We start from the raw sequence: 8,360 nt of genomic DNA, 5'->3' as shown, positions 1-8,360 counted from the left end.
AGGGACCACAGGTGTATGCCACCCAGGTCTTGCTATGTTGTCCAGGCTGGTCTTGAGCTCCTGGCCTCAAGCAATCCTCTCACCTTGGCCCCCCACAGTGCAAGGATTACAGGTATGAGCCACCATGCCTGGCCTCTACCCTGCCTACTGAGAACCAAAAGAAGGACCCAAATTCTCCTTAGCTCAACTCGAGCCATTTCCTGATTGCTTCATCAGCAAGGAGCTGGTTATTGGGCTGTCCAGGCCTCCCAAGCAGCACAGAAATGAGGTGAAGGAGTTTTCCTGTTGCTCCACTCTGTAAGGAGTTGGAGGGTGATGTTTACTCGTTTGCAGAGAGAGATGCCTTGTAGGCACCTCAGGATGGAGAGGACCCTGATTCCAATGTCCTTTTTTTCTTCAGAAACAGGACCTTGCCCTGTCACTCAGGATGGAGTTCAGTGGTCCTATCATGGCTCATTATAGCCTCAAACTCCCAGGCTCAAGCAATCCTACCATGTCAGCCTTCCCGTAGCTGGGACTACAGGTAAGCATCGTGACACTCAGTGAATTTTGTTTTTATTTTGTTGTAGAGATGGGACCTCAGTATGTTGCCACAGCTGACCTTGAACTCCTGCACTCAAGGGATTTTCCTGCCCTGGCCTGCCAAAGTACTGGTATTACAGGCATGAGCCATTGTGCCCACCGTCTCTGGTTCTTAACCTTCTGTCTCCCTCTTCCAGTTTTAAAGAATGCTTGTAATTACATGGGCTCTCCTAGATACTCCAGGATAATCTTGTTTTAAGGTCAGCTGATGAGCAACATTAATTTTATCTGCACTCTTAATTCTCCCTTCCTATGTAATTGTGCTGTGTAACATAGGACATGAGCAATTGGTGGTGGTGGGGGTTATTACTTCGGCCACCACAGTAACTATTTTATGGCAGGTACTCAGCTAAGCACTGGTGAATTAAGCATGAATAACACACACTCCCTAATCTCCATCCATTCATGGGAGGAGCACTTCACCTGCCATGCTCCTGAGAATCTCGGGAGTCAAAGAAGTCTTCTATGAGGAGGTGATGCCAAAGCGGACAAGTGACAGAGGAGTCGAAGCTAGCTAGGAAGAGAGTAGAGGTTTAAGGGGAAGCATATTATAAGCAGAGGATATTACCCACTTCAGAGACTCCCAGAGGAGAAAGAGTGTGTGTTCAAGGGGCAGATGAGGCTCAGTTGGACTCCATAGCAGATGAAATGGAGAGGGGCAAGCAGTGAGGCTGCCTTGCAAGGCAGGGCAGAGCAGGGGCTGTTAAGGAGTTTGGACTTAATCCCTGAGGCAAGGAGAAGTGATGTAAATGGGGGAGTAACATGATGAGATTCATGGATTAGAGACATGGCTCAGGCTGCTATAGAGAAGGCACCAGGGAGAGCAGATGGCTCAATGGGTGTGCAGGAGACCTCTCCCTGAGTTTAGGGAGAGGTTTTTAAAACAGAAGAAGTTTGAGTAATTTAAATGATGATGGGAAGGAGCCAAAAGTGGGGGATAGGTTAAAGATACAGGAAAGTGGGAGGAAGAACCGACAAGTGAGGTTCCAGAGAGGGCAGGAGAAGAGGAGATTCCCTTAGGGGGATTAACACTTTCTTTTCTTTTTTCTTTCTAAGACAGGGTCTCACTCTGTCGCCCAGGCTGGAGTGCAGTGGCACAATCTTGGCTCACTGTAGTGTAGACTTCCCAGGCTCAAGGGATTTCTCCCATCCCAGACTCCCAAGTAGCTGGAACTACGGGTGTGCACCACCACCACACCTGGCTAATGTCTCTTTTTTTTGGTAGACACAGAGTCTCACTATTTAGCACTGATTGGTCTCCAACTCCTGGCCTCAAGCGATCCTCCTGCCTAGGCTTCCCAAATTGCTGGGATTACAGGCATGAGCCACAATGCCTGGCCTCTGCTAGTTCCGTATTCTCTAGAGTTGTCTTTACTTTGTGCTGGTGTGTCCCTCATTGTGCTGATCCTCTGTAAAAATTAATCTTCTTTTTTTTTTTTTTTTTGAGATGGAGTTTCACTGTTGCTGCCCAGGCTGGAGTGCAATGGCGCTATCTCGGCTCAGCGCAACCTCCACCTGCCGGGTTCAAGCGATTCTCCTGCCTCAGCCTCCCGAGTAGTTGGGATTACAGGCATGTGCCACCATGCCCAGCTAATTTTGTATTTTTAGTAGAGATGGGGTTTCTCTATGCTGGTCAGGCTGGTCTTGAACTCCTGACCTCAGGTGATCTGTCTGCCTTGGCCTCCCAAAGTGCTGGGATTACAAGCATGAGCCATTTTGCCTGGCCAAAATTAATACTTTTTATATTAAATTTACATATATATATATATATATATATATATATATATATATATATATATATATACGTTTTTTCTTTTTGATACCAGGTCTCACACTGTCACCCAGGCTGGAGTACAGTGGCACATCCTCTGCTCACTGCAGCCTCCACCTGCCAGGCTCAAGCAATTCTCCTGCCTCAGCCTCCCGAGTAGCTGGGATTACAGGTAAGTGCCACCACACCCAGCTGATTTTTGTGTTTTTTGTAGAGACGAGGTTTCGCCGTGTTTCCCAGACTGTTCTCAAACTCCTGAGCTCAAAGCAGTCCACCCACCTTGGCCTCCCAGAGTGCTGGGATTACAGGTGTGAGCCATCTTGCTCATTCTAGTTTAAACTTTTGAGTGGTTTGTGTCTCCTGATTGGACTCCTACAAATACAGAATTGATGCTAGGAAGGGTACCAGGAGATAGACGCACACAGATGGGATTTGAGAATAGGTTTGGTTATCCAAGGAGCAGTGCTGAGCTCCTTGCTAATGGGATATGGGATGCTGGTGATTTCCAGGAAGTGAGCTCACAATGACTCAAGCTGCCACATACTGTTGATTGTGAAATGCCAGTTGAAGCATATGTCCTGCGAGCTTAGGGGTGCTACAAGTTGACCACTGCAGCAGTAAAGATGACTCTGAAGAATGGCGTGGGATGGATCCTTTCAAACGCACTTGAGCAGCGGTCTCCAACCACAGGGCCACAGAGCTGGAGGTGAGCAGCAGGCGAGTGAAGGGAAACTTCATCTGTATTTCTAGCCCCTCCCGTCACTTGCATGACCACCTGAGCTCCATGTCCTGTCAGATCAGCAGCAGCATTAGATTCTCATAGGAGCACAAACTCTGTTGTGAAGTGTGCATGTGAGGGATCTAGGTTGTGTACTCCTTATGAGAATCTAATGCCTGATATTCTGTTACTGTCTCCCATCACCCCAGATGGACAGTCTAGTTGCAGGAAAACAAGCTCAGAGATCCCACTGAGTCTACGTTATAGTGAGTTGTAGAATCATTTCATTATATATTACTATGTAGTAATAATAGAAATAAAGTGCACAATATATGTAATGCACTTGAATCATCCTGAAATTATTCCCTCACTCCCAGTCTGTGGAAAAATTGTCTTCCACACATTCACTCTGTTTTTTGGTAGAGGCAGGATCTTAATATATTGCCCAGGCTGATCTCAAACTCCTGGCCTCAAGTAATATACCTCTCTCAGCCTCCCAAAGTGCTGAGATTACAGGCATAAGCCACCACCCTCAACCAAGACTTTCTTAAACCAAATAAAAATTGAGTGAGATTACTTGAGCCCAGGTGGTCAAGGCTGCAGTGAGCCTGATTGCACCACTGCTCTCCAGCCTAGGTGACAGAATGAGACTGTCTCAAAAAATAAAATAAAATACAAATTAACCCTTTATGACATTCCCAGTAACTTCCTAAGTGTTCCCCAGAAGTCTTTGAATTCTGTTTAATTTTCACATAACATTTAAGACATTTAAGAATTTATGTCTGTCTGTGTCATCCGTTTATGTCAAAAGATGTCTTTTTGTCACTTCCAGCTGGATCTACCATGAAGGACTTCTGAATCCAGGAAGAGAGACTGACTGGGCAACATGTTATTCAGGTACAAAAAGATTTGGACTGTAACTTAAAAATGATCAAATAATAGTGCATGCATCAAGTGCAATGGGAAGCTCTTCTGGAGAGTGAGAGAAGCTTCCAGTTAAGGTGACATTGAAGCCAAGTCCTGAAAGATGAGGAAGAGTTGTATGAGAGTGGGGAGGGAAGGGGGAGGTGGAGGGATGGGGAATGGGCCGGGATGGAATAGCGCAAACTGCCCGGGAAGGGAAACCAGCACCGTACAGACCTGAACAACGAAGATGCCATATTTTGTTCAGGGAATGGTGAATTAAGTGTGGCAGGAATGCTTTGTAGACACAGTAATTTGCTTGTATGGAATTTTGCCTGAGAGACCTCATTGCAGTTTCTGATTTTTTGATGTCTTCATCCATCACTGTCCTTGTCAAATAGTTTGGAACAGGTATAATGATCACAATAACCCCAAGCATAATATTTCGTTAATTCTCACAGAATCACATGCAGGTGCCACAGTTATCCCCATTTTATGAATGGAGTGATGAAGCCTTAGGAATAATGAATGATTTGCGCAGGCTCACCTGGATATTAAGACTGAGTCAAATGTTGGGTCTGGTCTGACTTTAATGTTTGCTTTGTTCATGAGCACCACATATTGCCTCTCCTATGCAGTTAAGCAGGTAGGTGACAGAAAAGCCCATGTTTGTCTCTACTCACACACTTCTGACTGAATGTATGTATGGAGTTTCTACACCAAATTCTTCAGTGCTCTGGATATTAACTGGGTATCCCATGACTTTATTCTGACACTACCTGGAGTTAGCACAGACCCCACAAGTTAGGGGCTCAGTCCCACGAGGCCATCCTCACTTCAGATGCCAATGGCAAGTCCTAAGTTGTCACCATACTTTTGACCAACCTGTTACCAATCGGGGGTTCCCATAACTGTCTTCTTGGGTTTAATAATTTGCTAGAACAGTTTACGGAACTCAGAAAAACAGTTTATTTTCTTTTTTTCTGAGAGAGAGGGTCTTATTTTGTTGCCCAGGCTGGTGTGCAATGGTGCAGTCATAGCTCATTGCAGCCTTGATTGTCTGGGCTCCAGTGGTTCTCCCACCTCAGCCTCCCTAGTAGCTGAGACTACATGCCTGCACCACCACATCTGGCTAGTTTCTTTTATTTTTTGTATAGATGGGGTCTTGCTGTGTTGGCCAGGCTGGCCACAAATTCCTGGTCTCAAGTGATCCTCCCACCTCAGCCTCTGAAAGTGCTGGGATTACAGATGTGAGCCACCACATCTGGCCAGTTCATTTCCTATTACTGGTTCATTGTGAAGGATACATCTCAGAAACAGTCAATGAAAGAGACGTGCATGCTGGATGCAGTGGCTCATGCCTGTAATCTCAGCACTTTGGGAGGCCAAGGTGGGAGGATCGCTTAAACTCAGGAGTTTGAGACCAGCCTGGGCAACATGGTGAAAACCTGTCTCTATAAAAAATTAAAAAATAATAATAATAACCAGTGTGGTGTTGTGCACCTAGAGTTCCAACTACTAGGGAAGCTGAGATGAGAGGATACCTTGAGCTGGGGACTGGGGAGGCTTAGGTTACAGTAAGCTGAGATTGTGCCACTGCACTCTAGCTTGGACAAAAGAGCCTGATCCTGTCTCAAAAAAAAGAAAGATACCCAGGGCAAGTTAAGTTCGGAGGGGCACAGAGCTCCCATGCCCTCTGTTGAACTTGCGACCCTCCCAGCATCTCCTGTGTCCAGCAACCCTGAAAGCTCTGCAAACCCTGTTCAGGGTGTTTATGGAGGCTTTATTATGCAAGCATGATTGATAAAATCTTTGGCTGTTGGTGATTAAGTCGGTCTCCAGCCCCTCTTCCTCCTGGAGTTCAGTGCATGAGGCTGAAAGATCCAAGCCTCTTACCATGTGGTTGCATGGTAATCAGCCCTCCTCTTGAAGAAATTTAGGAGCTTGCAGTCACCCAGTCATCTCAACAACATCCCCAAATGCATTCTTACCATGCTGGAGATCCCAAAGTTCTTAGAGGCTCTTGTGTTAGAAACCTGGGACCAAGACCAAATATTAAAACAAAAGATGTTCCTGTCACATCTATCACTGAGGTCTTTGTAAGAGCTTTAGAAGCTCTGTGCCAGGAACCAGGGACAGAGATTACATATATATTTCTTTTCTTTTTTTTGAGACAGAATCTCCTGTGTCATCCAGGCTGGAGTGCAGTGTTGTGATCATAGCTCACTATAGCTTTGGCCTCCTGAGATCAGGCAATCCTCCCATCTCAACCTCCCAAGTAGCTAGGACTACACATGCATGTCACCCATGCCAAGCTCATTTTTGTAGAGTCAGAGTTTTGCCATGGTGGCCAGGTTGGCCGTGTTGGCCAGATGGGGTCTTCTTTTGTTGCCCAGGCTGGCCACAAATTCCTGGGCTCAAGTGATCCTCCCACCTCGTCCTTGTAGAGATGAGATTGAGTTATGTCGTCCAGGCTGATCTCAAACTCCTGGGCTAAATCGATTGCCTCACCTCAGCCTCTCAAGGAGCTGGGACTACAGGCGCATACCACCATGTCGGGCTAATATTTATTTTTATTTTTTTCTAGAGGTGGGATGTCTCACTGTGTTTTTCATGCTAGTTTCAAACTTCGGGCCTCAAGTGTTCCTCCTGCCTTGACCTCCCAAAGTGTTGGGATTCTGGGTGGGAGCCACCATGCCCAGCAATCACAAGGGTCTTTATAAAAAAAAGAGAGTAGGAGACTCAGAATTGGAGCAGGAGATGTGGTGATGAAAGCAGAGGTAAGAGAGGGAGATTTGAAGATGCTTCACCTCTGGCTTTGAAGATGGAGTCAGGGGCCATGATCCAAGGAATGGGGGTGGCTTCTAGAAGCTGGAAAAGCCAAGGGAACATATTAGAGTCTCCAGAAGGAATGCAGCCCTGCTGACACCTTGACTTTAGCCTTAATAGACCTAGTTTGGGTTTCTGGCCCCTAGAACTGTAAGATGGTAGATTTGTGGTGCTTTAAGCCACTAAATGTAGGAAACTGCAAACTATGTTGCAGCAGCAAGAAGAAATGAACATGAAGCCAGGCATGATGGCTCATGCCGGTAATCCCAGCACTTTAGGAATTTAGGCAGGAGGATCACTTGAGGCCAGGAGTTCAAGACCAGTCTGGGCAACATAGTAAGACCTTGTCTCTACAAAAAATGAAAAAATTGGCCAGGCATGGTGGCTCACGCCTGTAATTCCAGCACTTTGGGATGCCGAAGCGGGCAGATTACCTGAGGTCAGGAGTTCGACACCAGCCTGGCCAACATTGTGAAACCCCGGCTCTACTAAAAATACAAAAATTAGCTGGGCGTGGTGGCACACACCTGTAATCCCAGCTACTTGGAAGGGTGAGGCAGGAGAATCACTTGAATCTGGGAGGTGGAGGTTGCAGTGAGCCGGGATCGCACCGTTGCACTACAGCCTGGGCAAGAAGAGTGAAACTCTGTCTCAAAATAAAATAAAATAAAATAAAATAAAATAAAATAAAATAAAATAAAATAAAATACTAAAAAATTTAGCCAGGCATGGTGGCATGAACCTGGAGTCCCAGGTACTCGGGAGGCTGAGGTGGGAGGATCGCTTGAGCCTGGAAATTTGAGGTTGCAGTGAGCTGTGATTTTGCCACTGCACTCCAGCCTTGGTGACAGTGAGATCTTGAAAAAAAGAAAGAAGAAAGTAAAGAAAGAAGAAATGAGCATGGTGGGCATAGGGACAGATGGCAATGTTAAATAGAATGGTCAGGGGTGGCCTCCTAAGTGAAAATTGAGTAAAGATTTGAAGGAAGGGAAGGAGGTGGCCAAGGTGCTGAGGGAAGAGTGTTGTAGGCAGAAACAATAGAATAAACTGTCTGAGGTGTGTCTCTGGCTCTGGAAGGAGGCCCATGGAGCAGATGGAGAGAGGAAGAGAATTAGGGGAGGGAGCCAGGGAGTTGCTGGGTGGGGATCAGTACAGATCACATAAGCCCTGGGAGGTTATTGGTGGGGCTTTGGCTTTTACTCTGACTCAGATGGGAACTGCGGGAGGGTTCTGAGCAGAGAGGTGACATGATCTGTCTCCCGATTTAAAAGCATTCTCTGGCTGCTGAGTTGAGAAAGACTGTGGGAAGATGTGATAGAAGCATGGGGGCCAAGCTTTGGCAACATCCAGGCGGGAGATGATGGTGGTCCTGACCAGGGTCGTCGTGGTGTTGAGAGATGGTCAGAGGGGAGAAGTAGGGGAGGAGGCCAGGGAGTTGCTGGGTGTGGATCTTTAGTAGATGTCGAAGACAATCAACAGGATTTCCTGACAGACTGGATATGGGGTGTGAGAGAAGGCAGTGGTCAAGGTTGAGTTTGATTGTTACTGAAATTATTA

The sequence above is a fragment of the Gorilla gorilla genome, chromosome Y, assembly GCF_029281585.2.
Source record: "Gorilla gorilla gorilla isolate KB3781 chromosome Y, NHGRI_mGorGor1-v2.1_pri, whole genome shotgun sequence".
Classification (NCBI taxonomy): domain Eukaryota; kingdom Metazoa; phylum Chordata; class Mammalia; order Primates; family Hominidae; genus Gorilla; species Gorilla gorilla.
Note: the sequence above shows the minus strand (reverse complement) of the source record.